The sequence below is a fragment of the Oryctolagus cuniculus genome, chromosome 18 (assembly GCF_051225735.1).
Source record: "Oryctolagus cuniculus isolate XC-2025 breed Fujian yellow rabbit chromosome 18, ASM5122573v1, whole genome shotgun sequence".
Classification (NCBI taxonomy): Eukaryota; Metazoa; Chordata; class Mammalia; order Lagomorpha; family Leporidae; genus Oryctolagus; species Oryctolagus cuniculus.
Genome location: NC_142884.1, coordinates 25,639,490 through 25,653,480, shown reverse-complemented (window position 1 = coordinate 25,653,480; position 13,991 = coordinate 25,639,490). Strand labels below are relative to the sequence as shown.

At 52.3% G+C, this 13,991-nt stretch overlaps 1 long non-coding RNA gene across 1 annotated transcript; it reads right to left on the bottom strand.

Moving 5' to 3' along the window:
- Positions 1-904: 904 nt before the first annotated feature.
- On the bottom strand, positions 905-2,667 carry LOC149120880 (uncharacterized). Its single transcript, XR_016224740.1, has 2 exons — positions 1,891-2,667; positions 905-1,123 (listed from the first exon to the last, which is right to left on the bottom strand). It is a non-coding gene; the product is annotated as an uncharacterized LOC149120880 (long non-coding RNA).
- Between the last annotated feature and the right edge of the window lie 11,324 nt (positions 2,668-13,991).

Genomic DNA, 13,991 nt, shown 5'->3' with positions numbered 1-13,991 from the left:
TGTTGTGGGAACGTGTTTCCCGGTTTTCATTCCGAGCCCTTTTCCCCATGGGAAACAGGAATTCCAAGCAGAGGCATCAGTCGTGTACATGAGAGCAGAGGACTTACTGAAACTGAGGGGGTGAGAACACACTCAGGTAACCCCACAGGGAGAAAGGCTCGCCTGACAGGCACAGAGCTGCACCAGCCAGAGTGTGGGAGAAGGCAAGGGGGGAGGTGCTCCCCAGCCCAGCGGGCACCCAGATGGGGCAGGGGGCGGTACCCTGACTGAATACACCAGTGAGCGGGAGTCTGGGCGTGGCTCAGTGTCCTGGGGTTTTCTGGGTGCTCCCATGGGCCTCCACGTGGAGTTCAGCTCACAGAGGTACGCAGGGCATCTCCTCCTTCCTGGCGGAGACACAGGTGCCTCACGGGAAAGTGGCTGCGGGGCTGACTGCAGGCCTAGAGACAAGAGTTGTGGGGAATCTTCCAGTTCATTTTCCCCTAACTCCCTGCCTGGGCCCCATAGCACTCTGGGCAGTGTATGTACCCACAGATCATGAAACCCCCTTGCATTCACTGTTAAAATAAAAACTTATGTGAGCCAAGTGGTATTAAAAAAGTATTTTTACATAAAAATTGTCAACATACTCAGGAGCCCCCTTGTTGAATCAGAGGGTCCACGTAGCTTGTGTTTAGGCAGATATTACCAACGGCTCAACGGAGTATCTCGGGCTTACTTCCCACAGCGTATCTGAGATCCTTGCCATTACGTCTTCAGTAGCACTAATATAAAATAACAATGACAGCAACGGATTCTGTCTACTCAGCATTCTGTCCCAGGCCCAGCACTAAGCACGTTTTAGTTACCTCCTGATACGGGGGACTTGGCAGGAAGATGAGATAGGAATAGATGAGCTGCAGGCTTTTTTTTTTTTTTAATATTTTATTTGAAAGAGTCACAGAAAGAGGTAGAGAGAGAGAGAGGTCTTCCATCCACTGGTTCACTCCCCAGATGACCGTCATGGCCAGAGCTGCGCCGATCCGAAGCCAGAAGCCAGGAGCTTCTCTGGGTCTCCCATGTGAGTGCAGGGGTCCAAGGACTTGGGCCATCTTCTACTGCTTTCCCAGGCCACAGCAGAGAGCTGGATCGGAAGAGGAGCAGCCGGGACTAGAACCGGCACCCATATGGGATGCCGGCGCTTCAGGCCACGGCATTAACCGACTGTGCCACAGCGCAGGCCCCAGGTTTTTCTGCACAGCCCTAGACTGTAAGCCCACCCCCACCTGTCACTCCAGTTCACCCACTTTCCCATGACACACCTGTGTTTCACTCGGGACCAGGAAGAAGGAGATGCCACGATGTATACAAGCAGGTGCCATGAGTCTCCCAGAAAACCCCATGCACACTAAACTCCACCCAACGCCACCCATTACAGGACCACCCCCCACCCCCACCCCATAAAGGAGCATTTCTCCTCCTGCACTCACTGCCCTCACCATGAATGTATCCTCTCTCTCTCTCTCTCTCTCTCTCTCTCTCTCATTCTGGAACTATGTTTATGGCGCTGTTTTGAATTCTTATCTCTGAAGAGACAAGAACTTGCTATATAAAAACCGGGAAACACCTCCCTAGAACACTTGAACGAAGAAGCCAGTGTTATCTCATTTACTCACGGTTCTCAAAGGTGGTCCAGCATCAAACACAGAGCTGGGCCCTGATTCGAGGTGGGGTCTGAGAACTTGCATCAAATTCCCAGGTAATGTTGATGTGTCTGAAGGCTACTGCATGTGGGACCATCTAGAGTTAAAGGACTACCTTCATTTTTCTTATAAATCTCCATCTCAAGCCTCGGAGTTAGAAAGTGCTGGTGCAAGTCTACACAGAAAGGAACAGCAAGGCACCGCTTACCTGTTAAAGGTCTGTCTTTGAGGGTGGGTCATTGCCACAAGTAGCCACGGAAATCTGTGAGCGTCTCCTTTAAGAGGAAGCGAAGCCAAGCCCTGTTTGAGACCTTAGAAGCTATTTAGAGACCAGGAAGTCCGCTCCAAGTGCCACCGTGCTTGAGGCCAGAAACTACATTACCCAGAAGGCATTGCTTTGTGCGTCGCGGGCGCTGGCCAATGACGGACGACGGAGAAGGGCGTTTCCCGTAGCAGAGTGGGCGGGGCTTCTTGCGCTGCGCCTCAGAGCGTCACTCGTTCCCGGCTGATCGGTCCTTAACAGCCCAACGCGGGCTGCGCGCATAGCTGAGGTGGCGTCTCACACCTTCCGAGACTGAGCAGAGGAAAAGCGGCTTACGCGCTGGTGTGCGAGCCGTGCCCGCCCCCGAGGGCTGTCCGCTGGCACTTGGCACTCAAAACGCCCGGGTTGATGCCTTGGCCCTTGTGCGCCCTTATTCGCCCCGCAGAGACAGAGGTCCGGTTCCGCCCGCGGCTGGGGCGAGGCGCTGGCAGAGACGGGCCAGCTTCAGTAACCGCCACGCCGGCCTGGCTCTGGCCACTGAGTCCCGTGGCGGCGCCGGCGCGGAGAGTGGAGGTGGCGCAGAGCCGCGCTCGGTGCTCTGCTCGCAGGGTCCCACCTGCCGTGACGTAGTGGTTCTGGGACCCTTCCCCTTTGCCTTTTAATGCCCTTGGGTCTGGGGGTCCGCAGGGGAGCTGAGTCGTTTCCAATTCCGGATCCCGAACCCTGGTCGGGGGTTTTAAGAAGAGTTACCCATCTCTGGCTCTGTCCTGAAGCCTGAAGCTCTGCCCCCGGCTTCCGATCCCTGGGATCTACGATAGTGATATTAGGGCAGGCGGTCGGGGCGGCAGAGGGGAGGCCCGGCTTCTACGCAGGTTCCAGCCTCATGCGAACACGCGCCCTGCGAGGCGGCAGCCGAGGGCTCCGGTGCCTGCCACCCACGGGGGATTGAGGCTCCTGCCTGGCTGTCGTGGGCATTGGGGAAGTGAACTAGGGTCTTTCTCTCTGCCCTTTAAGTACACCTGCGTCTCCCACGTGGGTAACAAGGACCCAGACACTTGGGCCATCCTCTGATGCTTCTCCCAAGCCATTAGCAGGGAGCTGGCTGGGAAGTGGAGCAGCCGGGATGTGAACCGGCGCCCATATGGGATGCCGGCGCTGCAGGGAGGGCGGGGTGCTTACAGGCTACCACAGCGCGGCTCCGGAAGTGCTGCTTTTCCAATAAGAGTAGAGCCGGCACCGCGGCTCACTAAGCTAATCCTCCGCCCTGCGGCGCCGGCACACCGGGTCGGATTCTGTCCCGGTTGCCCCTCTTCCAGGCCAGCTCTCTGCTGTGGCCAGGAAGTGCAGTGGAGGATGGCCCAAGTGCTTGGGCCCTGCACCCCATGGGAGACCAGGAGAAGCACCTGGCTCCTGCCATCGGATCAGCGTGATGCGCTGGCCGCAGCACGCCGGCCGCAGCGGCCATTGGAGGGTGAACCAACAGCAAAGGAAGACCTTTCTCTCTGTCCCTCTCTCTCACTGTCCACTCTGCCTGTAAAAAAAAAAATAAATAAATAAATAAAAAATAAGAGTAGAAAGTCCTTTGCGTCCCCGGAAGACGGGATAGTGACTGCATTTACCTTCCCAGACGCCACCTGTTTATTACAGATGTCTTGGCTTGCAACTTAACAGTAGTGAGTCCATTTTCCTGTTTCACAGTTACTTGTATTTAAAAAGTGATTCCCCTACGATGCTCATTACTGATAGTGTCCTGGAATGTTGTGCCTCTGGGGATATAAACAGACCTTGAGTACCAGAATGTTCCAGAATGTTCCAGCACGTTTGCTGTCATCACAGCCCACCGTCGCCTCCCTGCCAGGACAGACATCCTGGCTTTCCTGGAGCCACGGCCTGCACCATCCTTGGGCACCCGAGTCATGGAGAGCTTGCACAGCGATCCCTTAGGGAAGCCTTGACAGTGGCTAAAAGACAAAGGCTGGGCTGCTAGCTCGTGTTGAGATATTCCCCGGAGCCCACAGTCTCCCAGCTGCCAGTTGCGGGCATGGAGAGCTTGTTGGAGCCCTGCGGGGCGCCAGGCGGCTGGCACCTCCTCCTGGCTCTTGCATGGCCCTGGAAGCAGTTTCCAGAGTGGCTGAAATTGTCTTAACTGGGAAGGTCCCTGGAAAGGTTCCTTGCCCGTGTCACTGTGGATTCACGGTGATGATCCACCTGACACCCCAGGCCGGAGGGATCTGGGTTCAAATCCTGCCTCTTCTCGTTAAGCGCGTGTTTCTGGCTGACTTGACTCTGAGTCTGTTTGCTGATTGGTGAGTGGCAGTGACGGTGGCGCTCCCTCATGGCTGTGGGAAGACTGCTAACATTCGCAGACGCCTTGTGGCAGGTGTTGGACATTGTGGTGTTTGCTCTATGGACATTTCTTCTCTCCTTGATGCACACAGCCACCTGGGGAAGTAGGAGCTATCATCGTGTGGATGCCGAGATAGAAGCTCACATCAGGCCTGTGTGGGCTGTTTCCAGGCCTGCAGACTCGTAGCTGCTTACACACTGCGTGGGAAGCCCTGGCACAGGCAGACGGTATGGCGAGGCTGTGCCGCTGCCGCTGTGACCGTGTCGGGATTCCTGCTTTTCCCTCACCGGGCACTCGCCGTCCACCCGTTACCATCCACACAGGATGGTCACTGTCTCCGCTGGCTCCCACAGGGGAGGCCTTTCCCTCCCACACCACTGGATGGAGCGCAGGGCGGGGTTCTCAGGAGATGCTCAGTGTTCAGGCCTTGGGGCTTTTGGGGCTTTGCCAGTAATCCAGCGGCCGGTTCTAGTGTCCTCTGATGTCTACGCTGCCACCTCTGCATGGCTTTCTAGCTGTTGGTATCATCTGAAGATGTGGCAGTGACCTTCACTGGGGAGGAATGGGGGCGGCTGGACCTGGCCCAGAGGACCCTGTACCGGGAAATGATGCTGGCCACCTGCGGGCTCCTGGTCTTGCTGGGTAAGACCTCATTTCTCTCCTACAGCCTCTTTGGTCCTCTCTATACGTGGTGAGGGATCCCCCTGTTCTCCCGGCAGCCTCGGCGTGCTGTGGTCTGAGACGTTCTCTCCTGTGGACTCCGTGTCTCTCCAGCAGGGATCGTAAGAGACAGTCCCTCTCAGCACGTTCATCCCAGTGTCCCGCACAAGCTGGCCCCAGTTGGATGTCCTTAATCCGGGTTCCCCTGAGATGGAAGGTGGCTGGTCCAGCATGGTCCAGTCACGCGTCCTCATGGCCGCTAAGCAGGACCTCTGAGTGACGGGAGGGCCAGCCAGGCAAAATAAGGCTGTTTGCCATCCCCGCTACTGTTGTTTTCCCAGCAACATGATCTCAGCTAAAGGCTGCTTCAGGCCCTGGTACATGCGCCGTGACCTGGACTCCCTGCGACCCATGCCTTGGCTCCCTGCAAAGTGTGCCGATGCCCTGTCGGAGGGCGTGGGGGGCAGCCGAGAAAGCTGCCCATTTTCCCTTTCTCTTTCCTGGCGCTGTTGGTTGAGTGTTGGCTCAGGGCTGCATCTGTGAGCTCTTGGCTAACTTCCTCATCCACAGGTACAATAGCACTGAGCTTGGCACCACGAGCCCGCTGGGGTGCAATGCCAGTCTCTGGATTCGATCATTTATATAGTAACCCTTCACTTACAGCCAGTGGCCTACGACCTGGGAGGTGCTTGGAAGAAATCTGGCAACAAAGCAAGTGACCGGATCCCAGGTTTTCTCCCACCTAAATCTTTAACAGGCAATTTGCCCAGAAATTGGTCTGAGTACAAATTGAATGGAGGCCCAAGGTCTCCCTTCCCCCCAGGCCCGGATGGGTCCCTCTCACGGGGCTCGTGCGGCCTGGCGTCCTCATGGTGGCTCCCAGGAGGTCCGTCATCAAGAAAGTGAGCACCGTGGTACTTTATGATCAATATGACAGGACGGAGATTGTGGGGCTGGGCGTTCCGAGCAGATGGAGTCCCTGGGAGAGGGGGCGCCTGGCCCCTAACAGACGAAGGAAGCTCTGAGCCTCCTTGTCCTCTGCTCCCTTCCAGAGTTCACTGTCAGGCCCGCGGCAGACGCCAGGGAGCACTGGCTCAGTGACAGCTGGGTCTTACTGGCCTGAGGACGAGGCTTTGTAGTTCCTGTGTCTCTGGGTCCTGGGACCTCCATCAGTGACCTCTCTCCAGCCTTCGCTGAGTCTGTTTACCTTTGGCAAAAATACGTTTGACCGCGTGGAACAGAACATTGCCTCCGAGTGGTCAATGTGTTGTTCACTCCCGAGAAGCTTAACACACTGTGCTACCATGCTGGCCCCAGAGATAATATACGTCATTTCTATTGTGTATTAAAAATGTTTAACATTTAGCATCTGACAGCTAAATCTTAATCAGTCTGGAGGTAAGAGTACAATTTTGTTTTTCCCATGTGTCACATAGTTTTTGTAGAGCTGTTCGTTTGAACATTTCCTCCTTTGCACACTGGACTTCCTGCTACTTCTGTCAAATAGCAAAATCCCACAAACCTGTTTCTGAGGTTCTCTGTTCTATCTCTTTCCTCTGACCACTGCCATCTATGCCTTCGTCACACCGCCTTGATGTATATAACTCCATCACGATACCAGTTCCTCATTGGCAAGACCTGTTCTACTCTTCTTTGGAGATATTTTCTAAACAAATTCCACCATCAGCGTGTCAACATCAATGGACACCCCTGTTGGAATTTTACCTGATATTGTGTTGAATGTACAGATACTTGGGAGGAACGAGCAACTTTATGTTATTCTCTGTTCACGTGTCTGTTACATTCGCTAACTTCCTTTATTTGGGATGTTTCCTATTTTGTGTCTCCTTAAGTAATCTTTATTCACATACACCAGACTCTTGCTATCCATCCAGTTGCTGTCTGTCTCCACCTCCCGCATTCCCCTCCTGATTGCTCTGGGAGTCCTCTGCGCCTTTAGCAATGCATGCCACAGCACCTTGTCCGCGTAGCGGACACTGGTCTCCTTCCGCCGCCCGTCTGGATCGGGGTCGGTGCGCTTCCCTGTCACCGTAGTGCCGGGAACTTCCTGTCTCGGAGCACATTTGTCACCAGCAGCGACAACCGTGACTTTGCCCAGCCTCTGCTGCTGTGGCGAGTGAGGCGTCTCCACTCCAGGTTCTCTGTTCCTCGCCCAGCTTTGCCTCTTGGATTCCCTTTTAAAGACGTCAAGAGGCCAAGGATTAGGGAAGAAATTGCAGACCCGAGTTTAAGAAGTATAAACGCGAGGCCCCAGAGGCACCGTCTTCATCTTTATTCTCCAAAAGTGGGGGTTTTGTTTGCTCTGTGTTGACATCACTAAGGGACACTTTCTGTATTGGATTCCCTCCAGGTGAGGAAGCAAACCCCGAGACCATAGCGCCCGTCGCTTCTCGGCTGGCCTTCTCTGCGCAATGCCCCTTCCAGGAACAACTGACCCTGAGGTCACAAGGGATCCTAGGCTGGAGAAAGCCGAGGATGAGGGAGGGCTACCGGAAGCACAAAAAGGGCACCTGGGGTCAGGATCAGACCCCCACAAGGAGACGCACCCTGGGAAACTGAGCCGTGAGCGCCGTGACTTGGAGAAGGACCGCCGTCTAGGGCTAAGGGTGTGACAGGAGCGAGTCACGCCGCAGAGTGCCCTCCGTCAGCGTGACTCCCAGGGACCAGGCAGGGACCCCGTCGTCGGCGGTGCAGGGGATAACCCCTACAACTGCAAGGAATGTGGGAAAGGGTTTAGCAGGACTTGGGCGCTTGTCCGACATCAGCAGATTCACAGAGGGGTGAAGCGCAGGGATGCAGCGAGTGTGGGCAGGCCTGTCGCTCTTTGGCCGACATCGGAGGTTTCATACTGGGGAGAAGCCGTGCAAGTGCATGGAGTGTGGCCAGGCCTTCCAACGCCGGTCTCAGCTCACCGAGCACCAGCGCGGTCACACTGGGGACGAGCCCTGTGCGTGCCGAGAGTGCAGGAAGCTTTGACCCTTCGCTCTCCTTTTGTCCAACAAGATAGGACCCACACGAGAGAAGAGCCCTGTGAGCAGAGAATGTGGGGAAGTGTTCTGCTACAGCTCTTGCCCAGTGCAGGAGGGTGCATGGTGGGAAGCAACTCCATGGGGCGCGGTGAATGTGGGAGGGCTCTCACTCACTCACCGCCCCGCTTTGATCCAGCATGACCCACGCGGGAGAGAAACCCTTCTTGTGCAAAGAACGTGGAAAAGCTTTTGCCTCAACTCGTCCTTGCCCCAACACCTGAGAATTCACACGGGAGAAAAACCCATGAACATGGAAAGGCCTTTGCTCACCGCTCCACGTGTACCCGGCACAGGGGAACCCATACAGGAGAGAGGCCCTTTGCATCACAGAACGTGGGAGGAGCTTCTGTGATAGCTTTTCCTTAATGCAGCACGGGAGGATTCCCACTGGCGAGAAGCCCTGTGAGTGCCGCGAGTGTGGAAACACTCTGTTGTTATCCAACAGGCTAGGGCCCCCAGTGGAGACAAGCCTTTGTCTCCAAGAATGTCTTTGTCTTGCAAGAATGTGCAAAAGCTCATTACTGTAGCTCTTCCTTCACACACACACACACACACACACACACACACACGGATCCACACTGGAGAAACACTGTGTTTGCAGGGCACGTGAGCCTGCAAACTTTGTTCGGCATAATCGGGTCCACACTGGAGAAAGTCTTTTGAGTACAAAGAATGTGAAAAAGTCTTTCGTGACAGTCTTGCCTTAACTCAGCACAAGAGAGACCCCTTGAGTGCAGTGAATGTGGAAAGACCCTCAGCCACAGTTCATCGTTCACTCACCATCGAAAGATCCACACCGGAATTCAAATGACAAAGGAAGGCCTTGTGCAGGCGTGAGCGGCTCAGTCAGCTGCAGTGCGCCCACACTGGTGAGATACCTTTCCTTTTAAATAGAACAACCAAGGAAAATCTTCTGGCCACAGAAATATCTTAGTATCTGAGAAATCATAGAATTGTTAGCTCCATGAAAGCTTTCTGAGACAGGTTGTGGTTTATCATCTTAAGAATTGTATGAGAGGGGCTGTCTCTGTGGCACAATAGGCTAAGCCCCCACCTGCCATGCAGGCATCCGTATGGTGCTGGTTTGTGTCCCGGCTGCTCCTCTTCCAGTCCAGCTCTCTGCTATGGCCTGAGAAAGCAGTAGAAGATGGCCTAGGTCCTTGGGTCCCTGCCACCCCCATGGGAAACCCAGAAGAAGCTCCTGGCTCCTGGCTTCAGATTGGCCCAACTCCAACCATTGCAGCCATTTGGGGAGTGAACCAGCAGATGGAACATTCTCTCTGTGTATCTCTCCCTCTCTCTGCCTACCTCTCAAATAAATAAATACATCATCTTTTAAAAAATTACATGAGAAATTCCCCCAGCCTAGAGATGCCTGGTGTACCTGAGAGTCACCCAGGAGAGAGGCTCATCGTTGTGCATTTCGGTAGAATGTCAGCAACAACTTTCCTCTTTACACATCCACCTCGGGAGCATTTTAAAGGAACAGTAGGAGATCAAGAGACTCATAAGAGGATAAACAAGGAAATGCATGACTTGTTTCTAATTTGCCTGTGAGACCTGAGATATTTTTTCATTTTGGAGAGCAATGGAATAGAGTGTGAGTTTTTGATGCACCAGAGTCAGGAGAGCTGGATCATTGAGGGCAGCTCTGTCAACATGGAAAACTTTTCTTTGTTCCAAAACATGTGCTCCCTGCCCTTAAAGAGCTTAAGTCTGTGAGGAATACAAAAGCTTGAGTCTGAAACACACACACACACACACACACACACACACGGATTTGCTTGCATGCATACGTTTTTATATGCAGTGAATTCTTGTTATTCGTGGTAGTTCTGTTATGTGACTTTGCCAGGCACACTGAATTAGTGAATACTGAACCATTGTTGCTAGGCAGAAATACAGAGTAGGTTCCTGTGGGTCTCTGGTCCAGACATTTCTATCAGCCATTCAGAACATAACCTTTTACAGATCTTTTTCTTCTGTTTAAAAACACCTTGGGTAGTATGTTTCTTATAAATTTAGACTATTTATAGAAAAGATATTTAAATTATAGCATTTTTGTGTAATCTGTATTGTACTGCATTGACTTTCGTGCAGTTATAGACACACATAGTAATACAATATTCATATGCAATAAATAACAGGAAATACCACACAGCACTCAGAAAACTGTGAACACATTCTATACAGTACATTAAGACAGTAAAGATCATTCTAGAAAACATTTAAGATTAAAATACTTTTGTTGGAGCCATAGGACGGTACACTACATAGGTAAACCTCTTGACCCTGACTCTGGGCAAGAAAACCAAGGGAGAGGTTGAGGAAGCCACTCTGTGACAAGGCTGACGTGTTGATACCTGGCTGTTCTCTCTCAGGAGTTTGACTCCCACTACTTGGTGACAGTGTCAGCAACTTTCCCTCCCAAACGGCTTGGAAAACTGCATCCGCTTTGGTGGCTTCTCACTCTAAATGTCGAAGTGTCCCAGAGGGAGACCTAAGTCAGAGGCTGCATTCAAGCCAGGCACATCCTTCTTGTCATTGAAAAACATTGTCAGGCAGAAGTCCCATGTGACGTTTTGGCTGCCCCGAGAGGGACGGTTCCTGGAGTCCCCAGCTGACTTTCACAGCCTACTCCTCACTGCTGACTTGGGTGTTTTGTTTTACCATCCCATCTAGGTCTTCCCTCATGTCCCCCAGCACTTTCTCTGCCAAACTTTCCTCCACATTTCTTTAAAAAAAAAAAAAGATTTATTTATTTACTTGAAAGGTAGAGTTAGACAGGCACAGGCAGAGAGAGAAGTCTTCCATCTTCTGGTTCACTCCCCAAATGGCTGCAGTGGCCGGAGGTGGGCTGATCCGAAGCCAGGAGCTTCTCCGGATCTCCCACACAGGTTCAGGGGCCCAAGGACTTGGGCCCTCTTTTTGTTGTTGTTTTAAAGATTTATTTTATTTATTTGAAAGAGTTACAGAGAGAGAGAGAGAGAAAGAGAGAGAGAGAGGTCTTCCACCCACTGGTTCACTCCACAAATGGCTATAACAGCCAGAGCTGGGCACATCCACAGCCAGGAGCTTCTTCTGGGCCCCAAGGTGGGTGGAGGGGCCCAAGGACTTGGGCCATCCTCCACTGCTTTCCCAGGCGCATTAGCAGGGAGCTGGATAGGAAGTGGAGCAGCCGGAATCGAACCGACTCCCATATGCGATGCCAGCACTGCAGGCGACAGCTTTACCCACTACACTGCAGCACCGGCCCCCTCCTTGTTTCTTACCATTGAAGCCTTTTCCACTCATCTGTCACTGTAGGATCATTTTTATTGTCTCACTGTACTGTATGGAATGTGTTAACAGCAATTGCTTTATGGGAGGTTTTTTTCTTTATATTTTCTGTACCTTTCAGAGCCTTCAAAAACTTTTCATAAGTCCAGCCAGTCAAACATTATCAATAATAGCCTGCTTGACAGTATCCGAAGCTGGCCAGCGCAGCCATGTCTGACAGTCTGGCTGTCAGTAGTCCGGTGCTTCCCTTGCTGGTGTCGCGAGCCGCGCGAGCTTTGCTGTAAAGTCCTTCACGTTGTGTATACGAAAGCCTTTAAGCACACACTCTGATGAAGAGGTTGGATGGCAGGTACAGTGTTTGGGGCTTGAAAAGAACATTTAGGGTCGAGTGGGAATTTGCAAGTTCTCCATGGCAATGAGGCGATATCCAGAAGTAATAGGAACGTGAAGGCAGCGTTTTTGCCATGGAGATGGTATTCAGCTTGGATAAAGCGGTTGTGGGGCCAATCCTAGAATGTTTCTGATGTTACCATACATATCTGTTCTACTCACCATGGACTGGCATACAGATCAGGGTTTTCCCTCTGTCTCCTGTGGATCTGGGGTCCTTTGCAAAGTCAGGTTCACATTGAATGTCATCTGGTATTCCCACACAGCAGCAAGGCTGGGTGACCTCTGCATGACTTAAAGTCAGGGATTGGGAGGCCGTGTGGGTTGAGTAGGTTCATTTGCCCAGGACCTCACAAAGCGGGCCAGGCTCCTCAACACTGAATCCTGTTTCCACCAAACCCTTTTCCAAAGTGCGTCTTTCTGATGTGCAGAATGTGCTTCGCTCTGCAGCGTTGACATCCTTTGTCCTGTGTTACCACTTGACATGTAGAACCAGTGGGTCAAGCTGAGGTTCCCACTTTTCTGATCTGAATATCGTAACTCTAAGTGTCTTTTTTTTTTTTTTGACAGGCAGAGTGGACAGTGAGAGAGAGAGACAGGGAGAAAGGTCTTCCTTTGCCGTTGGTTCACCCTCCAGTGGCCGCCGCGGCCAGCGCACTGCGGCCGGCGCACCGCGCTGATCCGAAGGCAGGAGCCAGGTACTTCTCCTGGTCTCCCATGGGGTGCAGGGCCCAAGTACTTGGGCCATCCTCCACTGCACTCCCGGGCCACAGCAGAGAGCTGGCCTGGAAGAGGGGAAACCGGGACAGAATCCGGTGCCCCGACCGGGACTAGAACCCGGTGTGCCGGCACCACAAGGCGGAGGATTAGCCTAGTGAGCCGCAGTGCCGGCCACTCTAAGTGCCTTTGACTTTTACCCTCAGAGATGCTGTCTTGCATGCTTTGTGAAACTGGTCATCATCATACGAATTCACAAGTTGTGCCTCTTCCATGTTTCCTGCAGCCTCACGTAGATGTTGCTTTTAACACTTTCTGAACCAGCCTCATTCTAAACGGGCGATTCTGCTGCGCCTGTCTGGTGGCCCTGTAGGGTTGATTGACAAGCATTGAACTTAGCGCCAACAGCGGCATAACCCGTAACTGAAGGAAGCTTCTCTGACACACACATTCTCTTCACTGGGCACTTTCTGCACGTAGGAACATTAGATGCCACCTCGGCACTACACTTGGTGGCAATTTTTAATAGCAAAATCACACACACACACATTCACATACACACACACACACACACAGAGAGAGAGAGAGAGAGAGAGAGAGAATGCACCAAACAGACTGAAAAATATGCTTCAAAGTGTGAGCTTTGAAATAATACAGCACCATTGTGTGCCGCAGCCAGTAATATGAACGGTGGACAAGTCAACACTTCTGCCGCTCCGCACATGACCGCCAGAGTTCTTTGAGTATCAATTTGAGGGGTACAAATACATTTTAGTGAATAGATGAATTCACAAATCGAGAAGTCACAAAAAATGTGCGTAGTCAGTATGTTCCATTTTCTGTTCATCGGAAAAGCATCAGATCTTGAAGATCTCACTCTCCTTCGTGTGGCTATACCTTTAGTCCAGTTTGCCAGCTAACAGCCTGCTTCCTGGGGATGGGCTGGGATTTCAGGCCATTTACTGATGACAAGATTGGGTGGGTGTCCTTGCCCATGTCACCCCTCCCTAGATCTCTGTGTTCTCTTAAGAGTAGGAAGGTAGCTGCTGAACTTGAAAAAGCACGGGAACGTGAACCGCTAGTAAACCAGGTGACGCGCAGACACGGAGGCAGGCAGGAACCCGGGACAGAGAAGCTGGCAAGAGCTTGCTTGTTGGAGGAAGCAGCTCAAGGTGAAAGTGGCTTCACAGACAGAGCGGCAATTCACAGAGTAGCTTTGTAATCTGGGCGGAGTAGCAGGGCCAGATCAACAGCACCGTGAAAATCTGGGTTCGCCTCTGACTGCCCTGTTGCCCTGGATTGCTCTGGATAATTTTAGCAAGTACCTAAGTATTCTCTCCTGTTTCCTAAAAATTCTGTAGTTGTTCTACTTTCGGGGTAGAAATTTCTCAACCTAAGCTTAGGTCATTAATTCCAGGCCTTTTTCTTTTCCTACGCAGGCTTTTAGCACTACAAATTTCTCTCTAAATGCTTACTTAGTAACATAATTTTTTTTTTCTTGAAAGGCAGAGTTAGTGAGAGAGAGAGAGACAGAGAGAAAGGTCTTCCTACTGTTGGTTCACCCCCCAAATGGCTGCTACGGCGGGCATGCTGCGCCGATCCGA